This window comes from Tamandua tetradactyla, chromosome 6 (genome assembly GCF_023851605.1).
Source record: "Tamandua tetradactyla isolate mTamTet1 chromosome 6, mTamTet1.pri, whole genome shotgun sequence".
In the NCBI taxonomy this organism is placed as follows: Eukaryota; Metazoa; Chordata; class Mammalia; order Pilosa; family Myrmecophagidae; genus Tamandua; species Tamandua tetradactyla.
The window spans coordinates 135,901,917-135,923,969 of NC_135332.1; the positions used below are offsets into that span (position 1 = coordinate 135,901,917).

The following is a 22,053-nucleotide window of genomic DNA, read 5'->3' on the forward strand; positions in this document are numbered from 1 at the left end:
GTTAGTTAAGAGAAATTGAAATTTAACATCAGCATTGCAGGTCTTCTGTTACGTAAGATACTGTATGCATTGTTCGTGAATTTATAGATATAAACAGACACATGTATGTTTAACTATTTAATGAATATTTTAATATTATGGGTTTAGGTGTCAGCTAACATTTTTATTGTCTTTTCAAAGCTCTGAGTGTAAATTTTTATTTTTAGGAAAGGGATTTAACAGGTTTTGAGTGACGTCTATACTAGATAACAGTCAATATTTGGAGGCAGAAGCATTTTTCCATTTTCAAAAGTGAGGACGCTCAGCTGGGCCACCTCTAGCCTCATGTGGAAACTTTGTGCCAATTACACATGCATGTGCCAGGGGCCTTGTACAGAGCTGTACAGCTGAACACGGTGGCGCCAAAGAGAAGCTCAGTAACTGTGTTCAGATTCAACCAATAGAAAATGTGCATGCTATGGTTTGAACCCACTTTTATCTGACTCCAAAGACTGGATTTTCACTACTCCACAATGGTGTCTTCAAGGTGCTTCACATTTATTTCAGCTCTGTGAGCTGATAAATGAAAGTGACAACAGTGGTCAATATGCTGGGGAAGACCAAGCAAGTAGCCCTTTTGAACAATAGTGCCAGAAGAAACGCTCGCCTTGACCAACTACATAATTTGCAAGGCGCTGTGCAAAATAAAAATGTAAAAAAAAATTAAGACTTTCAAGTGATCAACAGCAGAGTGTTGAACCAAGCCCAGAGTACTTCTAAGCATGGGGTCCTGTGGGACTGCTCAAGTTTCACACCACAAAGTCAGCCCTGCAGGTGGGCTGCAGAAGCCTAGCACCTGGCTTATAGAACAGCAATCCAAAAGACCTTGGCAGAAAATGTCTCAGTGTAGGTCAGAACATTCTCCTCTGTAACTTCTCATGCTCACTTAGGTTCCAGCCGTACTAACAAAAAGTTGGTTCAAGTTATACTTTGTCACAGGAAGGATCTCTTGGTTTTTAAAGAGTAGGGTGCTGCATTCCCATCCGTGGATCTCCATGTCACCTTAAGGTTAAAGACTAGAAATTCAAGTCCTTCAACAAAAATTATGTGATCAGAAGTGGTGTCTTAGTGAGATAGCTAAGAAGAAACTCAATTGATTTAGGTACATGCTTTACTTTCCTGATTTCTGAAGCAAATACCATGCAACAGGTTAGCTTAAACAACAGGAATTTATTGGTCCATGGTTTTGAGGCTAGGGGAAGCCCATAATCTGGTGCCATCAAAGCACAATGCTTCCGCCCAGAAAACTGTGGTTTTCTGAGGCTGGTTGACAGCAATCCTTGGTCCTTGGCCTGTCTGTCACATGATAATGTACCTAGCAGCTTCTCCTGGCTTCTCCATTCTCTTCCAGGTTCTACTGACATCAGCTTTTGGCTGCTTCCTGTGTTTTTTTTTCTCAGTCAGACTTTCACTTTCCTTATAAAGGACTCCAGTAATTCGGATTAAAGCCCAGCCTGAGGCATTTGGGCCACACCTTAGCTGAAGTAATGTTCTGAAGAGATCTTACTCACGATGGACCCACACCCCCAGGAATGGATTAAGTTTAAGAATATGTTTTCCTGGGGTACATGTACAGTATGTACTGGATCTCAGCAAAAACAATAAAAACAATGCCTTCTATTTGAAGGATAGTGGCATGGGAGGGTGGAATACCAAATTCCATTGCCCCATGGGAGTCTAGAACCTCCATTGAATCCAACGTTTTAAAGTCTCAGAATTGCTACATTTTGCTTTCTGTAAGGTGCTATCCACATATAATTGCCTTTTAAATCAGTGTTTCCCAAAGTGTGCACAACCAAAAACTGGTTTGAAAGATGTTAGGATGCAACTGCATAAAAATGTTTTTACTGTCAAATATGTTGAGATTCTTTGTGCTAAACTGATTTTTTTTTTTTTAACTACAGATGTTTCTGAGTCTTTCACATGCTCACATGCTGGAGTGTGTTCTACAATATGCAACTTTTGCATGGAGCATCATGCAGTACTGTGTTCCATGAAACACACTTTATGAAGTGCCTCTTTGTATGAAGCTACACTGTGGGCAGCAGGCCAAAGCGGGCTTTTTCAAGCTCCATGAGTCCAGGCACACTTGTTTAAGAGCCTACTTACCTATAACTTCTGATTTAGCCATTCGTAGCTCATTACTTCCCCTCCCCAAGTCCCAGGCAGAGGTTGGTACACCTGTTCTCACAGTATACTGGCATTTGGTACTCAGTTTTCACCTGAGGAGCAGATTATGACTGTGAAGATCGAAAAACATTCTCAGTTAATCTTAGCTGTGGGGTTAATACCGTTGTGGGGAACTTTGTGCAGTTGATGCAGACGTACACTGCTCACAGATCCATCTAACACTCAAAATGAGGCTCCCTGGGTCCACACCCTGGAACCTGCCATCTCTGTGGGAGCTGGCTCTGTGCCTGGCTGCTCTTGTGTGGCCCAAGGCAAGGCGCAACGTTCACTAAGACAAGTGGCTGCTGTGTGCTTCCTAATTTTAAATACGCCCACAGAGCAGAGAGGGACTCACAGTTTGATAGATAACTATTTAGTTTGAATCCAGAGTGACTGAGTTTTCCATTCCACTACACTTCAAAAAAAAACAGCAGAGTGTTAAAGCTGCAGTCAAATAGCAAGCGGCCAAACCCGCCCACGCAGGAACACAAAGTTCAGAGGAAGGGCAAGGGGCTGTGTGGCGGGGGTGTGCCCGTCTCAGGCATGGATGTTCCCAGAAGGCCCGGCATGAGATAAATAAATAGGAGTTTCATCTCTGATGGGACTAATCACTTTTGGCGCTGTGTGTGCGTGTACAAATAAAGGGATGTTGAAATCACAAGTGTGCATTTACCAATCTCTGGGTCACGAATAAAGGAATAATCACAGAAATTCAACTTGTGATTTTCTAATGAACTTTTCTTTCTTGGGTCTCAATCAAAACATCTTATAAATCATTAGAATGATTATCTACAACTCCTCAATCCTTTCAAAGGAAAGTAGCAAAAAACACAAAAACAAATTTCATTCAGGAAATTTTTTTTTTTTGGAAAAAATCCACAGTGTTTACTAGTATTTGTTTCTTGAATACTAAGATTCGTCTTTTTGGTAATTCTTAAATTGCAATATTGGCTGCTACGAACTTTAAAGAACTTATCACTATGACCACTGTTGGAAATTCTGTAGGAATTAAGTGCCTGCCTGGAATGGAAACATCCATATTTCCTAGCGAAAAGCAGCATTCTAGCATTCCTTTTTTTTTTTTTTTTTTTCATTTAGCACATCTATCAAGTCTCCACTTTGTTTCAGGATTTCTAAGGAACCCATGGGATGTGTAGAAATGTAGTGGACATAGGACCCACCTCCCTTTGCTTATTAGCATCTGTGAAGTTGTTTGCAGCAGGATACAATTCTAAGAGGGGCTGTGACTACCTTGCCTGCTGGCTCTTCACGCCCCTGCCTCCGTTTTCCCTGATTTCCTATTCCCTGAATCCTCAGAGCATCATGGCTTAAATCGCCACTCACTGATTCAAACTTTCCCTAATTCCTGATCCAATTATAAGCAAGGGAGGTTTAAATCAATGATTCTCTGTGTTCTTCTTGGTAGGACTGGAATTATTTTAGGAGCTTGTGGTGCTTTTAAAGCCACAGGCTTTGACCTTGGTCCTTACTGGTTCATTGCTGCCAGCCAGACCCAGGAGTTAGTCTTTTTTAAAAATAACTCCTGGATTCCTGGGCTGCCCCCTCTGAATCATTCTGCCTTTCCCTTGTCAATCCTATCTGTCATATGTCTTGAACTTTCTCTTCATCTCAGATCTGTCCAGTTACCATAGTTAGTGACCCCATTCCCTTTTAGGACCAGAGCCTTACCCTGAATCTTATTCTAATTGCTTGTGCCTTCCAAATCCCACCGTGGGGAGGCTATTCTGGACCTGGGAAGGCTCACAATTCAGGAAATCAATTCTGAGTATGGGGAACCCATATTCTTTATATTCTTCAAGAAGGCTTTAAGTTGTCATGGCATTTCATTTCTCCTAAGGAAAAAGATGATCTGATAAGCAGAAAAATACCAGTATTGCATTTCCCTGCTGACAAATGAAAAAAAGGAGTGTAAGCAGAGGAAGATGGTAAGTAATTCTTGCTGCTTTTTGAAGACTGGTTAACAGAAGCATCTGGAAAATATTCAACACATCATATCTGAGCTAAAAGGGAGAGGGGGAGTAAGAGGTACAAGGAAGGAAAGCAGAGATAAGACATGGTACTTTAATGAATAAGCAGGAATGCCAGGTTGAATAATGTGGAGTCATATGCACAGGTTAAAAGGTAGATTGAATTCAGCAGACGTGGGTTTGAATTCCAGTTTGTTACTTCATTCTTCTATGCTTTCATTCAGTTGATCAACAAATATTTATTAAGCATATATACATAAAGTATCTTTAAATATTTTTAAAATCCTGGGAAGACTATTGGCATCTCAGCAGACACAATCTCTGTCTTCATACAACTTACAGCCCAGTGGGAGAATTAGTCAATAATAAAAACCATACAAATAATTACCAGCCTTGTGATCTTGCACACTTTACTTCAGAATATAAACCCACAGTTTCTTCATCTGTAAAATGGGCTAGTAGTATTGTCTGAAACATAGTGTATTCTGGGGAGATGAAATGATGTAACACCTATAAGACACAGAACACAGTTCCAGACACATGTAGATTGTGCCAGCAACAAAGAAAACACCTTGGAAGGCACCCTCCCAGGAGGAACAGATTGTAAAGTGGCATAAACCAATGAATCAGCAGTCACAATGTGAGTCATAGTTGAGGAAAAAAATATGGAACAAGCCTCCTTCTCTGACCCTTGTCTGGCCAGGTAGCATGTGTCCAGAAGAGTTCCAGGGACTCTCACAAGCCACATAGGGAAGATGGTGGTCCTTAGTTCATTTGTCCTTCTTAGCTTTTAAAATAGAGAGTCTGCTCTTGTGTGTTCAATTTCATAATGAATGGTGAAAGCCTGGATGATAAAGCATGGACCAACTGTGTTTCCTCCTCACTCAGCAGACTCAGGGTCAAAAGCTGACATGCCATGACTAGAGGGAAGAACTGGTCAGCTATAACTATTTTCCAAAATCCTTTAAAGGGATGAGCATTAAATACATGGAAATGGAAACAAAGCAATCTAATGTGGAAAAAATAGCTCTGAACTTGAGGGTAGGAAATCAGGAAATTGGAATTCCAGCCCCTGCATGACCCCAGGAGATAGCTCTGTGAGTCATTTTCCTCATCTGTAAAAATAAGGGTGTGGGAGTGAGAATTCTTAAGTCTCAAAATCCTAAGCTTTAAATAAGGTCAATGATTGAGATTAAACAACATATGGGTAGATGGACTTCTTTTATGTGCATAAAGAACTTGATAGTCAGACCACAAAAAATTGTTTCAAGTTGAACTTAATATGTGAGGTTTGCAACTTTAAGTCACTCCAAGTACATTTCTCCTCTGCACCTTCAAGTAGAGAGAGGTTTCAAGAAACAGATCCTCAACTGTACAGCATAGCTGTTACATGGAGGTGCCTCGGAGTGGGGCAAACTTGGTTTGGAGAGTCAGCTTGCATGCAAGTCTGTGCCTGAGGTTTGGTGAGCTTTCGATATAATGGGTTTAAACGATGATGAATTCGTATATCCTAATTCTGCTCTTTTCCAATTGTGAGTCGCTCAGCCCCTTTGTGCCTCAGCTTCTCCTCTGCAAAATGGGTGGCTCACAGTTTTGTGGTCAGGACACAATGTGAGAATGCAGGCAGAGTGCTGTGCACACCAAATTCACACTGAAGGTTAGTTACCACTGCAGAAGGAATTGTCTTAATAGTTCTCTGGGTTGTTTCCATTCAATAATTTTTAGTCCATCCAATGGCAGTTTTCGAGCAGGGCAATAAACACAGGTCAGTGTCCTTGCTAAAACACTAAAATCTCTGGCCCTGAAGAGAGAAGCTGTTACATCTTGAAAAACGTATTTTGTTAGCAACACCTCCTGCCACTTTCTCCTCTCACTTCAGGGTCTGTACCCTTTGTTTCTCTGTTCACCGATTAATATCCCCATCAAAGCATTCTTGCCCTGCTGATCCTCTAAAGCACATCACATCAGCAGGTTAACAGTCGAAGGTTGCCGGCCCCTATCTCGCTGTACCTTGTGACAGGCGAGCTCGGTCGCAACCCAGGCCCCAGCTGGCGTGGGGGAAGCTGCAGCGAGCACACTATTTGTGCACCCAGCAGATGTAGAAAGCTTGGTGCTGTGATCTGGGTGCACCTGTTGGTTTGTCACCATCTGTTAGCCAAAATGTTAAAAAGCCACACCCTCGGACGGCCAGCTGAGGAGAACTTAATCTCTTCCCCCACAGGCCCCCAAATACAGGCTGCTGATCACATCTTACAAAAGGAGGGAGCCCAACACAAAAAAGAAACTCTGAACACAGCCTCCAGGGAAACCTAATCTTCTGTCATTGCTGGATTTTGTTTCTTATGCTAACAAGAAAGGGTTTTAAAAATAAACCTAGATAGTTATTACCTGCTAAGAAATCCTGTTCTAAACTGCCATTTTTTTTTAAAAAAGGAAGATCCTAGTTTAGCATGGATACTAATATTAAGCAAATTAAGCGGTAATGATATTTTGGATGACTCCTTAGTGAGGTGGAATTATACGAGGCTGCCAACATTCGCCTCCTCTCAGGGAGATAGAACTGGAATCTCAGGAGCAAAATGCTTGGGAAAGCAGCCCAGAATAAACAATTTTCTATGAGTTTAGGCCTTGGAGTCCTTGAAGATCAGCGAAACCGTCCTTCTAAGTAAAAACAGAAATATGTATGACCTATATCAAGTCCTGGGGTGGCTTTACCTTCTCGTGCCACTCTCCCTGCTGCTCCGATCTTCAATGTACAGCAAAGTCTCACATTCCAATGGGGTCAAGAAGCACACTATCTCATTGCAGTGGATGTCATTTCAGAGCCAGGTGCCATTCCCGTTCAGCTGAACATCAGATAAGCATGTTTGAAAGGCAATCTGAGAGGGCAGAAATCTTTTATTAAATGACCACAGCCCAGTTTGAACTCACCAAAGTTAAGTATTCACCTCGAATATGCATAAAGCAAGTTTCTTGTATCTATAAACCCAGGATAAATCAAAGCAAACATTAGCAGGCATTTTTGCCTTTATCGAGAATAAATTGGGAGCAAGCAACTGGTTTCCAACACAAGTTGTAAAATAGGAGAGGTTTACTTTATAACTGAAGTTTTAAAAAAGAATGTTAAGTTAGAAATGACTCATCTACCCAACATGTTTGACTTTTATTTTTTTAACTAACATATATTGACCTTATCTTTTATATAGTTCTATACCTTTTATGTTGATTCTGTATTTCTTTCCTTTCTAGCCAACCTATAATTCAACCTAATACTTACAGAACATTGAATAGAACTAACACCTTTATACCAATCCCATTACTGTGCTGTTAAATGAATGGTTTCATTTCTACCCTCAAGCAAGATGCGGTTATAATCTTGAGACAAGCTACCTCTAGGCAGGAGGCAATCTCTTTAAAAACCCGAAAGCAGGCAACATATGGCACACTACACAATATAAAAGTGTTCCAGAGGTACAAGTTTCCACCCTTCATGATACATGCCCAGCTTTAAATAAAACATAGCATCATCTGGTTCACACTTAAAACACTGGAATTGAAATTATTGGCCATACTGTCATTTTCAAAACAATAGCTAACGGTTTGCACACGTGCTGTTTACAGATCCACAGCTTGTAAACACGGTCACCATCCACAACTTTGCAAAGGTAAATGACAGCTTGAAAGATTTCAAGTCTCCAGAACTCCTGGGATTTCCTCATTTTCCTCCTTTCCATTCACTCTTTCTTCCCACCCCACCCCCAACTCTAATCACAGACACAGCAGAGCTGCCTCCGTCTGCGCATGCGCAACTTCCCAACCATGTCACCCCTCCCGCGCCTTCCCTCGCCCCCCTCCCCCATTTTCCTGCTGTTGAGACCAGCTGGGATGTATTAGTCATGCTGAAGCACGTCATGTAACACAGCAAAATATCAGGCAGCCCAGTGCCATGGGAAAAGTGAATCTACTTCATTATCTACCTAGGGAAAGGAAACAGAAAGTAGCGCTTAAATAGGCCTGGTCTTCCCTTCCGTGTTGTTAACGTGTATTCTATTAATATCATTAACGCTATTCCGAGGTCCTTCCTGGTACAAGTGAGCACAGTTCATTATCCATGCAAAGAAGGGAAAGCATCAGCGGTAACACTGCAGCACATGCCTCTGCTCAGGAGGATTCTACCCTCTTTGTTATACCCAAATCCTGTGCATGTTAAAAGTATGTTTATTTACACAAATAAGGGAGAAGGATACAGTTAGCCAAACAGGGACAGATATGACCTAAGAAGAGACATTTTGTGTCTGAGAGCAGACAAGTACTACAGGACATCACCTTGGAAATGTGCAGGGGAGAACAATAACGTTCTGCATGGCATTACTTCTCGACTTTAACGTACATCCTAATCATGGGAAAAGCCAGTTGAAAATGCAGTTTCTGATTCTGTAGATCAGGGGTAGGGCCTGAGAGTTTGCACTTCTAACAAATGGTCCCCAGTTTTGGTCCCCAGACTGGACTTGGACTAGCTCTCATTTAGAAGAGCTCAAAGAATACAGCTTTTTAGAACTTTATTGCCTACTAATGTCAATTAAAAAAATGGATCTAAACGAGTTGGGAAACTTCTAGACCTAGATGCAGGTTAAGGGAAGGGGCTATCACACACGGAACTTCTGGGACTTGTGTGGTGGGCCTATGGAGAAGATCTGGGGACAGGCATCCACGAGACACAAGGAGAGTGCCTCGGTTAAGTTTCCTTGTTTTACTCTTAAAGATACGGACTGGCCTAGAAACCCTCCAAATTCTCTTAAAGGGGTTCAGGTTGGTATCCCCAATCTTCTTCATAGAGACACAAAGAGGTTTTTCATAAACAGTATCTAAAGACAAGTTAAAAAATGGAATCGAAACTTTATTCTGGGTTTGTAGTTCAGGAAAACCCAGGTACATCTTAAAACCCTAATAAAATTTAGTCTGTTAGGCCCTATTAAAACAGTAAAATCCCTGGGCAAAAAGCAGGAACATGGTTTCTGCAACAAAAATGGCTAAAGAAGTTAAGGTACTACAAAATAATAATTTCATATTACTCCCTGAAATAAGTTCCATCCAGTATTCCCTCTGTTATTTTTTTGTCATTAATTATAGTAGTTTAAATTACTTTACATTTACACAATTATTTTGTTCTTATGACAATTTCAAAAGCATAAAAATGCCAATGGACGTTCTCTTTCACAGCTGTAAGAAACATTGGGCTTTTTTGACTCCTATGTTGAATTGGTTTCTGGATATTGAAAAAAAAGTATTGATCAAGCCTTCATTTTCATTCTTTAATATTATGGCATAGACTCGGCACTGTAAAATGCTGCCAACTTAAAAAAATACAAAATTATAATGGAAATTCGCAGTTTTTAAAACTTTTTTTTTTTTGGAAAGCAAAACTGAGAGTCTTCTTTGATGCTGAAGTGGTACAATTATGAAGAAAAAATCTTAAGAAATACCATGTTTAATGTAAAAAAATACAAACTGATTAGACACGTTGTAGGTCTATAAACCTTTTCTTTTCTTTTGGAGCTAATGCAATTAAAATGTTTATTCTTATGGAGATTTGTGTGTGTTTTTATCTGGAAGTTGTTGCTTCACTGTTCAGAGTTTTACCTAGAAATGCAGTAGGGTACCTTATCACATGGTGTAATTAGCAGATTGTAAATTTCTTGAGAACAGAATATTGACCCGTTGTTTTGATTACTTTTCTGTCCCTAGGGGTATACTTCCAATAAATGTTAATTGAATATGGGTTGAATATTTTCTCATATCTAGTTGCATGGAATAACTTTGAAGGCAAAATAGAACTTGGTCAATCAGAATTAATATCAGCATGGTGTTATACTCTGTTGGATTTTGGGAAAACAATGCTTATCAGAAAAGATGAATGATCTTTTAATAACTGATTTTTACTTTTACTCTTCTACAACATTAAAATATAGATATCACAAGCAAACAAAAAATTGGCATTCTAGGTTTATCTTCAAGTTTCTGAATCTATAGACTTAGTATCTTATCCCACAGGGATGAATCCTAGTTTCCTGGATAATCATGATGGTGGTTAATATCATACTCAACTTGTCCAATTGTGAGATATTAAGTCAAACAAGTAACTTGCACACTGACTGTAGTCCATGATTTATGGGTGACGAGGTGAAGAAATTTGATATGAAGATTTAATAATGTTCTCTCAGAATCCTCCTCCTAACCTCTTTCCCTCCAACCACGCATATGCAAAAATATTCCAAGAAGAATCTCTGTGGTTAAGATTCAAAAACTCATCTTGAACTTAAAGCTAGCAAATGTCAGCAGTTTCACATTAGTTTGTCCTAATGTTCTCAGAAATCTAAACTATGGTATCTTGCCGCATTTAAAATTCTTCCCCGCTCGCTGTACTCCCTAATAATATCCTGGCCATGTACCTTCATCTATATTCATGAGAGTGCAGATGCAGCCAAATTAGTGGCAGCAAAGCACATTTTACAGTGTAGAAAATACAATCTGGCTTCCTTTAAACATTTTTGACAAAAAAAAAGTTTTATTAAAAAAAAAGAAAAGCAGACAGATTTAAATTCACCACCACCCGTCGGTGGAGTCTGTTACAAATGCACAGCTGGCTTGATGATGAGTGACAAATCAAAAGTCAGAGAGAAACTTCCCGATCATCTGAGCCCTTGCCACCCGATTAGCAGAAGAAAAACAGGGCAGATGGAGGGAGACGCAGCGGTTCGTGGGGAACAGATGGCCACTGCGAACTTGATATATGAAATTAATAACACTTTCTCAAATACAATTAGTAACAGGAATACATTACCTGAATTTTCATAACTGTGAGCAAGCTGACATTAAATGAGGTTTTTCAGCTTAACAGTTGATGTGGCATTGATATTTGGAGGGAAATAAAAATATATAGCAATAAGAGGAACCTCTTGCTTTTTGGTGCCATTGATCACGATGCTGCAGCATAAGAAAGCAGAATTGCTATTCAAAGAAATCCCATATTTGAATGTCACAAATCAGGATTTTTTTTTCTCCTAATGTAGCCATTTGGGCCACATAATGCATGAGATACTTAAAAGCCTTGTAGAGCTAAGCAGCATCCACTGTCCTAGATGGATTATTCTTCAGAAAGAAATTAACCATATCCACCTCCCTACAGACAAACTGAGGGAAAAGCAAACAGAAACAGGAAAAGGACTGAAAAAGTCAAGCTAAGATGAAATCAAGAGCTTGTTTTTTTTGTTTGTTTCCCAAGCTTTCTGATGGTACAGTAAGCAATTTGAGGAAAATCATTAAGCTTTCTCTACTTTGATGTCCAGTCTCTAGAATGGGCAAAATGCCTATGCTATATGTTTTATTCAACATGTCGTAAACCAAAAAGCCATTTAAATTTAAAACCCATGAAGAAGACGCCCCTGGCCTGTGTTAACCCGCCCTCCAGGAGATGAGACGCTCCATGAGCTTGGTTGTGTCATGCCAGAGTGGGGGCGCTTCTGAGGCTGCTGACCTCCCAGGCATGAAGAGGCTTTGATGCTGGCAGCCCAGCCCTGCCCCTGCAGGCGCTGAGACAACCTGTGGAGTTAAGAGATAAGGCTGCAGCAACAGCCGTGTGGACTTTCTGATCTCAGAAAAGGATGTACCCACAGTTACAGGCGTGAGCTGCTATGGGGTCAAGGCCCATGGGACAGGTGGACAGGATCGCCCCTGGGGAGGTGCATAAACCCGATCCAGAACAGGGATAGAGCTAAAATATGCAGGCAACCTCCCTCCCCTTATGTGCTTATCTAGGGAGCTAGGGAGTCTCACAAGTCCCAGGAGGTGAATCATTAGTTCTGCTATAACATGAAGATGGCTGTTCCCACAGCTGGTTGCTGCAGAAATTGGCAGACAGAGAAAGTAAGGACATTTTCTCTTTTTTTGAAAGGAATAGCCCTGGATATGCAGGTAAACTAAGAAATCATGAAAAGGAGTCTCTTCTGTGTTCAGGGAGCCCACACCCTTCTGTTTGTAAAGGGGGAGGCAACAGGCCAAGGAAATAAAGAAATGTTTCCTTTCTCAAAACGTCCAGAAGTATGTTCCTTATAAAACTGTCCAAACATGGAGAACAGAGAAGGTTTAGAAGAGAGACTGCATACAGCATAATTGACCAGGCATCAAATAATATCTTAGGTAATAAATGAATTTAATTAGTGATTTCAACTGTGACGCCAATTAGCAGTAAGACCTTAGATAAGTCACTTCCCAAACCTAAAACTGCCTAAGGAGTTTTCATTTGTAAAATAAAAGGCATGGGTTTTATAAAAGAGCAACCAGATCCAAAAATATTTTATTATATTAAGGATCTAAGAGTTAACATATCAGTGATTATTTTGTTAATTCTTTCGGGTTACAAGTATTTGGCCCCTGGTAACCAAGATAAGTTACTGAAAGGTTAATACTAAATATTTCAAAGGGTTCAATCTACTCTTAAAAAAGAGAATATGGCTTTTCAGGGTGAATCTACGCTTTCCCTAATATCTGGACATAAAATAAGATTATCACACAAATTTAAGTTAGATTAGGGAACTACACATAGCAATTTATTGGGAAGGCATGTTTCTTAGTTTGGGTTTCCCCAGAAGCAGACCTTGAGATAATACTTTGTTTGCAAGTAGCTTATTTGGGAAGTGAAAGAAACACCAGTGTGGTGGGAGTGAGGGAAATAAGAAAAGAAAGTTAAGACAGCCAATAAATGTCACATTATCAAACCAGTCACCATACAGATGACTGGTGCTCGATCTCCTGGGAAACTTTGGGAGTGCATGTAAAACACACAGCCCAGGGTTAACCCACCGGAGGGGCGAGGAAGCTGGAGGATCTATGCACTGAAACCTGTCAGCCACTAGTTAAAGGCTGCTCTTGGGAATTACTAATTCCCCTGCACTTCTGGTCTGTGCAGTTGGCCAAGCAAGCTCTAGGAGCAAGAGAAAACCCTCAGGCAAAGAAGAGCAGGTGCTGAAAAAGTTGGAAGTTGAGCTGCTATGCCTCAAAGTGTTAAGGGCAAGGGGACTCGGCAGGGCACTGGCAGCATCTGTTATAGCATCTCACGATAAATCACCTTGAACACACTCCCTGTGCCCATCAGCTATTTATGCAGCCAGATCTTGTGATGCGAAGACCTTTTCTATTCACCTTCTCTTACCTATAGATAGAAGCCAGGCAGTTGCCCCTGCTCCTGGAATGTGCCCCTCCTGCAGCCACTACAAATGAATGAAAACCATCCTTTCACTCCCATACCTCTGGACACCTCTGCGTATTACATGAGCTACTTCCAGCTCTGTAGGTAATAATCTTCCTGATTTGAATGGCTGTCATTCCACAGGTGGCAGTGCTCACTCAGAGGGTGAGGGGCCAGACAACAGAGGACGCAACAGAGGAAATGCTACCATCGTGATCCATCTCACACATTCTAAGGATGGGAGGGGAGTGTTTGGACCTCCTTCCTTTGTATTACACTCTCCCTGAGACAAAATTTGAGTCCAAGGTGAAATTAGTTAGCATTTCCCTTTCCCTTGCTTGGAATACTAAAGGAAATTCCTCCGATCCTTACTGAAATATACGTATTGAACAGAGCTAGCAAGCAGGATATGTAAATCGAAGGGCTTTAAGCTGGGCATTTGCTGCTATTTTCAATTATCTCTTGGTGCCGGTGGGCAGCATGTCTTTCTGAAAAGGTCATAATAACCTTGATGTCCTGTTCTGTACGCTGCTGGGATCATCTGATCCGTGACAAAGAAACCTCATTAGATAATAATGCAGGAGGATTTGAGACCCTTTGGGGGATATTCCTCAGAATCCCCCTAGCACTGAGTAATGGTGCTGCTTCCTATCATTTATATTATTTTCTAAAATTTAAAATTTGTTCCCTAAGAAGTTGTCATTTGCTCATTTTTCAAATAAATATTTATTGAGCACTTCATATATGCCAGGCACTGTATCAAGTGCCTGTCATGAGCAGAGCCAGACAATAAACAATAATATGATTGAGAAAATTTGGTGTTGTGTAAGAAGTCAATAAGTTCTATAAAGGAAATAAAATATATAAGGCAGGGGAGGAGGAACTAGGAGTGACAAGGTGATCCAGAGAGGTCCCACTGAGAAAATGATACCCATGCTAAAACTTAAAATGAGAAAACAATTCTGAGTAACTGTCACAGCTCTAGAACCAGTAATGCAGCAATAAATATGACAAAATCCTGCTCTATAGAAGCTTATATTCTACTGGAGGAGCTCAATCATGAGCATGTGGGCAAGTAAACATAATAGAACATCAAGAAGTGATCAGCAACAAAAAGGAAAATAAAGCAGGATAATGAGCTAGAGCTGAGGTCAGCAAACTATTTTCTGTTGAGGCCAAGATACAATATGTTAGGCTTTTTGGGCCAGACAGTTTTTCTGACACAACTGTTCAGAGCTGTCATATTCAGGTGAAAGCAGCCATAAACAATAAGTAAGCAACTGGGCATGTCCATATTTCAATAAAACTTTATTTACAAAGAAAGACAATGGGCAAGAACTGTCCCATGGTCACAGTTTGCTAAGCCCTAATCATGGGAAACTTTGAGGATGTGAGATTTTAGCAGAGATCTGAAGAAATAAAAAAATGAAAAAGAGGCATGTGGTAATTTGGGGAAAGAGTATCCCAAGCAGATGGAAACACAGGTCCAAAGGCCTTGAGATGGCAGCTCTAATAGCAAATATGGTTAGCGTGATTTACATCAAGTGAAATAAACAAGAGAGAGGAAATTGGATCTAAGTATGTTGTGAACTGCCTTTTGGTCTCAGGCATTCACTCCTCCCTGTGTGCACACCCTTTGCCATATGATATCATGGTTTCTTCCACTCTAGGGGAGTAGTACATTTCCCTGTCTTTGACTTTGCCTTTAGCTATGTGATTTGCCTTAATCAATGAAACAAGGTGGAAGTAATAAATGCCAGTTGCAAACCGGGGCCTTAGGAAGCCTTGTCTCTTTCTGCTCTCCCTCTGCACATCTGCCATTGCTATGAAAATATGTTCAGGCTAGCCTTCTGGTCAAAGGAGAAGCAGATCCACTGAGCAAAGCCATCTCAATTGGGTACAACCTGGTTCAGTTAACTCTTAGCCAAGCCATAGACACATGAGTGATAATAAATGTCTGTTGTTTTAAGCCCCTGAGTTTTCAGGTTGTTTGCTATACAGGAGTAGTTAATGATGCAGAGAAGCAACCAAAGGATACATCATAGCCTGTGGCCATGGTAAGACTTTGGATTCTATTCTGTGACAAGGAAAGCCATTTGAATGTTGAAAGTAGAGGTAAGGCAAGATTAGTCATTATTTTGCATGGATTACTTGGATTACTATATGAGGATATACCGTAGAGGAGCTTTGTGGAATAATGGAGATGAGTTAGGGTGGTTTTGCAGGTCATTTGTCATCTGGTAGCTGTGCCGGTTTGAAACTATTATGTAACCCAGCCATGTTTTTTATCTGATCCAATCTTATGGGGGTAGCCATTTCTTTTAATCCTGACTCAATATCATAGGGTAGAAATTTTTGATTAGCTTATCTCCACAGATGTGGTGCACCCAATTGCAGGCATGGCCTTTTGAGTGATGGAGATATGACTTCACCCATTCATGGTGGGTCTTGTTTAGTTTATTCGAGTCCTTTAAAAGAGGAAACATTCTGGGAAAGTCTCAGATACAGATGCTTAGAGAATAGCTGCTTCAGAGTTGACAGAGATATGGATGTTTGGAGATGCTTAGCGTGCCAACAGAGAGAGCAGATGCCTAGACACAGGCAGAGGCTGGCAGATGTCGCCATGTGCCTTTCCATGAGATGCTAAGCAAGCCAGAACTCAGAGTTGTGTCCTGGAGGAGCTAAGTGAAGGCCCACAGATGCTTAGAGAGGAAACAACTGGCATCAGAAGCCAGAAGCATCAGAACCAGGAACAAGGACCAGCAGATGCCAGTCATGTGTCTTCCCAGTGACAGAGTTGTTCCAGATGGCATCAGCCTTTCTTGGGTAAAGGTAACTTCTTGTTGGTGTCTTAATTTGGACATTTTCACGGTCTTAGAAATATAGACTTGCAACTTAATAAATCCCCTTTATAAAAGCCATTCCATTTCTGGCATATTACATTCCAGCAGCTTAAGCAAACTAATACAGCAGCTAAAACTAAAGGAAGCAACAGTGAGGGGAGAGAGAAGTGATCAGATTCAGGATATATTTTGAAGGTAGAGTCAATGGGATTTTTTTATGTGGATTGGATATCGCATTTAAAAGACAGAGAGAACCAAGGATGGCTTTAAAACTTGTGGCCTGAACAAATAGTTAAATATTGGTGCATTTGCTAAAATAGAGAGTGCTCTAAGGAATGAGCTAGCTGAAAAGGAATACTGGATTGGGACTGATATCAAAATGACAATGAGAAGCATTGTGGTAAAATGAAGCTACTTAAAAAAATAAAGACTTTTCATTTTGAACAAAACTTTGTGAGTTATACTATGTAAGCTACCTTTATTAGTAGTATGTATAACGGATTACAGGAATTTTACCTCAACTCCAGTTAGTATAGAACTTCTTTGCTACCTTCATAGCAAAATTCTTGAAAGTATTATTATTTTCTCTTCCAAATTAAGTTTCTTTTTTGCCATTCCCCTACAACACCTCATTTGGATCAGCACTGAACTCCATAAAGCGAATCTCCCAGCTGTTTTTCTCACTTCTGCTATCCTGACTTCTCTAATTTGACACATTCGACTCCTCTTTGAGACCTTTCTCTTCTCTTGACTTAGGTGACACTATGCAATGTTTTATTCCAACTCCTCTGGGAATGCCTTTGCTCTAGTGCTTTAATACCAGATGCTGGGGTGCCTCAGGGCATGGATCCAATCCTCTTGTTTGCTGGAGCAATCTGGTCCCAGGTGATCTCAGCAGCTCTCAGGGTTTTAAGTACAATCAATTGGCAGGTTATTGGCACAAGTATCCAACCCTCACATTTCCACTTGGATCCAGATTATTGAATCTAAACATACCGTGGACTTCTCTATTTAGGTGTTAATAGACATCTCAAAATCATCAAGGCCAAAATAAGAAGTTTTGTTCACCCCAACAGCAAGCCATTTCCTCCATCAGTTTTTTACCATCTGAGTAAATGGCATATTCATCAACTCCACTGTTCAGGTTCAATGCCTAAGAGTCTTCCTTATGTCCATTCCTTCTCTAACACCCCATGCTTGATCTACTAGCAAATCCCATCAGCTTTATTTCCCTCTCCCTTTCTGTCTATTTCTTAACATCTGCACTGATGCCACCCATTGGCTATCAAAAATAAATTTGCTATTTAATAAGAAGGTTGCCAGTACCTTGTCTGACTCTTTTATAACTCACTCTCTGAAGCATTTGGGCTAATATAATGAAGAAGAAAAAGAATATATGTTCTTTATAAGGAAATTTTTCTAAGATTTTTCAGAACTTAAAATATGAATGGAAGGAATATTATTTAATATCTCATGATGTTTATTGATTTGTGGGGAGTAAATATTGAGTAATATTCTTCCTTTTGGGAGAATCTACACTATTATCCAGCTGGATCTTAGGTTGTGATTTGAAAAAGTCAAGTTATATGACACTCTGTCCTTCCAAGCCTAAATGAGCCATTTATGTTAATCAGGGATGAAATCTTATAACAAAGAATTCTTCTTCTTTTTTTTGGCACAGGCAGGCTCTGGAAATCGAACTTGGGTCTCCCGTATGGCTGGCAAGAATTCTGCCACTGAGCCACCATTGCCCGCCCAAGAATTATTCTTTTAATGGAGGAATATTAGAATATTTGGGGGCAGGATATTAGAATATTTGGGCTACTTTATGGAGTCCTTCAAATTCAACTTACCTACATATGAGATGGGCTATATTATAATGACTATTGTAATAAGTTATACAAAAGCTGTCAAAAAGAAAAAAAGAAACAAAAAAATAAGCAATATTCTTAAAAATCCATAAAATCATTGTACAGTTTTAATCAATTACAAGTCTGCTTTCAGTTTAAGTGCCAAAAGCCAAGCACAGAAATGAATCAGAATTCAAATCTAATTGGAGACTGCCCTAGAATGGCTGTCTTAAAGTCTTTTAAGAATGCTGGTTTAGACCAGTTGTGAAGCCATTTTTTTATTTACCTTAGAAGTTGTTACCATTCAGACCAGTGAAATAGCCTTTTTTACAGTAGAGATAGCAAGTCCCTTGAACAGTACCCTCCTTCACTTCTACCACTGCTTAGAGTTGAAAGAAATCAAGAAAAACCAGCAATATACGGAAGCAGAACTGGTTACATAATTTTCCCAGCTCAGTGTAAGAAAATGTAGTTCAAACTACAGGAAAAAAGGGCCATTAAACCTACTACAACATAAAAATTTTCTCTTGTTTCTCTGTCTTTCTCTTTATTTTTAGTATTCTACATTTACTTTTTAATATTGCATTCCCTCAGGTACACAAATACACCAAGGCTAAGCACAGACCCTCATAGGAACCTGGGAATGCTGCCCTAGACCACCAGACCAACTTGTTGTTCCTTGGCAGGGGACAGGGAAGCCAAATTCCCCTTCCATGGCCCACCACCTAACCCATGATGGATGGGTGACACCCAAAGGATTGCAACCTCCACGCAGGGTCATGCTCATACGCGGTAAGGAGCAGGCAAGCCCACGGAGTCACCCATCAAATGCACTGCAATGCTGCTAAACCAGGACCGGGACAACCACCACTGTGCCCTGCCCTGAGGTGCCATGGGGTGCAGGCATGTTCAACCCCAAACCTCCTTATGCCAATGTCCAGCCCAGTCTCCAGGGTGGAAACTAGAATAGAACACGGGCCTCCCCCGGCTGATCAGACTGGTCCCTTTCCCTGGTCACTGCTCCAGGTAGAGGGTGTCAGGTGTTGTGGGACCAGGTAGGAAAGCGGAAGGGTGTGAGGCACAAGGTATTAGAGGATGGGGATCTGTTGCCTAGAGCCTACCCTAGAGAGGTAAGGAGGCACACATTAGCTGAAGTGCCAAGCCCCTGGCTCATTCTCCATCAGCTCTTATGACTTTATGTACGAAACACACATTCAAAGATAAAATCATTAAGAGTTTCAAGGTAGCCACCACTGACCATGGAAACCCAAGCCTGGGACCTTCTGAGCCTGGAGTGCTGGGCAGCTGTTTGGGTCATACACCCATCCACTGATTGGAAGTGGATTTGCTGTGACATCAAAGTGTCCTGATCCAGAAGAGTCTTTGAGGGTCATGGCAATGGAAGCATCAGCTAGTTGTGACTCTCATCCAACATACACAATCTTATTTTTGAAACAGAACTTTTTACTTTAGTAAAACAAGACCCAATTTTAGAAATTTTAAAAACAGTACATCTTTCATTTCATGTGCTGATACACATCATGTATAGCTGTACTAGAAGAACTTCCTGAAGAACAGAAATGACTTAATTTGGAATCTGTTTCTAGGCAGTGCCATTCTAATCAGAATGTAATTAAGGCATCGCTCCAAGCAGTCTTGGCTATGTTCAGTGAGCTTAGACGGATGTGGCTCTCTGAGTCCTTTACAGCTTAGAGTGGATTAATGATCATCAAAGCCTCACAAGGACTATTTTCCTCTTTTCTTTCCTCTATTCCTTTATCATTATTATTGTTCAAACCATATCCAGCAGACCCCAATGTCATTTGTTTGCAAAGAATCAGCACACACATTTATATTGCCATAATGTTCACAATACTGTTTTGGTTGATAATTTTCATTGTGGCACGCATTTGAAATACCCAATTAAATTCACAAATTCAACAAATAGTTTCTGAGGTTCCTTATAGTTATGCACATATGGTCTCATAATTTTAATGCTTTTCTTTCCTGTAGTGTGATGCTGTTTTATAGGGGTTAGGAATAGTCCATTATATGTAATTATTGTAATTATATACATAGTTTTATAATATAATTCTAACTATATATGTATATAATTATAATTATATATATGTATTTTTTATCAAATGCTTACTAACTACCAGCCATACTTAAGCCCATTTATTTCTTTGAAGTAAGTACTCTTATCGCTATTATACATATAAAGAAACTGAGCTTCAGAGTGATTAGTTTGCCTAAATTCAATAAGCTAGACAGTAGTAACATTTAATAAGGTCTTATTATGAACCAGACATGCCAAACATCCCACATAGATTTTCTCATTTAATAACTACAACTATCCTTTGGCATTGTAATATAACCCCCATTTTGCAGATGAAAAACTTAAGATTGGAAAAGTTGATTTTCCTAAGTAGAAGAGCCACAATTTTACCACAGGCTTTGGGATGTCAGAAACAGTGTTTTCATCCACATACACTACTTGCAGCAGATTTTATTTTCCAAAACTGACCAGAGCAATATTTTTATTCCCACATTTTCCTCTGGAACCTTGTCATACTTTCATCAAGAGGTGGAATCTATTTTTCTTCGTTTTAAAGATGTGTGGGCATTGCAGCTGCTTCGACAAGTAGGAGTGTGGTGGAAGGACGCTGCATATCTTTCAAAGTGAGGGCATAAGAGGTAATCTGGTTTCTACTCAACTCTGTCTCTCAGTTCCTTGCCATCGGAATCAGATACCATGATAGGCAAAATAATGGCCTCCCAAAGAGGAAAGAATACATGCAACCTATGAATATATGACCTTATACAGCAAAAGGGACTTTGCAGATATGATTAAACTAAGGATTTTAAAATGGGAAGATTACCTGGGATTATCTGAGTGGGTCCCATGTAATCACAAGGGCCCTTCAAAGTGGAAGAGGGGGCAGAAGAGTTCAGAGTCAGAGGGAGACCTGACTACAAAAGGATGGCCATAGACAGGGAGGCAGAGGGAGAGGTGATTATGCAAAAAAGCATAGAGAGATGCACTGTTGCTGGCTTTGAGGATGGAGGAAATGGCCATGAGCCTTTGTGGGAAACCTCCATAAACTAGAAAAGGCACAGAAATGGATTGAGCTTCCAGAAAGAAATGCAGTGCTGCAAACACCTTGATTTTAGTTCAGGGAGACCCATATCCAACTTCTGCCTAAAGAACTGTAAGATAATAAATTTGTATTGTTTCAAGACACTAAATTTGTGGTAATTTGTCACAATGGTGGGTAGAAAACTTAAACAGCTACTATGTTGTGAGGAAGCTCAGGCCACATGTAATTTCTTCAACTGATTGCCCCAGCTAAGATCTAGCCAATGGCCAGCATCAATCACCAGAAAATGAGTGAGTGTCAGCCCCCAGGCTAGGTGCCCTCTCTGATGCCACATGGAGAAGGGAGAAGCTACCACTGCTGAGCCCTACTCAAAAAAGACCAATGGACCTGTCCAAAAAAACAAGCAAGAGGCTTTGTCTTACTCCATTTCTTCCATGCTTTTCTCCTCTTAGGGAAGCTTTCCAGTTTCTGAAGCAGTTATTGATTGCTGAGTTTCATGATCATAAATAACAACAAATATGAACCAGTTTCTAACTGCTGAGCATTTCGTACTCTGTTAAAGTGACAGATCTATGCTTAGGAACAAGATACCAGAACACAATGAGAAATATATATTCCAAGAATAACCCATCTTCTATTGATCAAAATCCTCTCTATAGAGTAATGGTGCAGGCATCACAGCTTTTGAAAACATTCTATTTAGATGATTCCTGAGCTTCATGTGAATAATCAAGAACCTTGATTCCATGCTACATAGAATATAGAACGCAGAGAAAATTGTAGAAAACTATTGAACACATGTGTATACCTGGCTTGATT

The 22,053-nt window shown here is 40.3% G+C and overlaps 1 long non-coding RNA gene across 1 annotated transcript in view; it reads right to left on the reverse strand.

Annotated features, from left to right (window-relative positions):
- Positions 1-4,289: 4,289 nt before the first annotated feature.
- The window catches only part of LOC143686376 (uncharacterized), a 31,473-nt gene continuing 13,709 nt past the window's right edge, over positions 4,290-22,053 (reverse strand). The window contains exons 2-3 of the long non-coding RNA XR_013177098.1: positions 6,912-7,075; positions 4,290-4,706 (exon numbers count right to left, since the gene is read on the reverse strand). This is a non-coding gene — a long non-coding RNA (uncharacterized LOC143686376). The remainder of the gene's footprint in view (positions 4,707-6,911; positions 7,076-22,053) is intronic.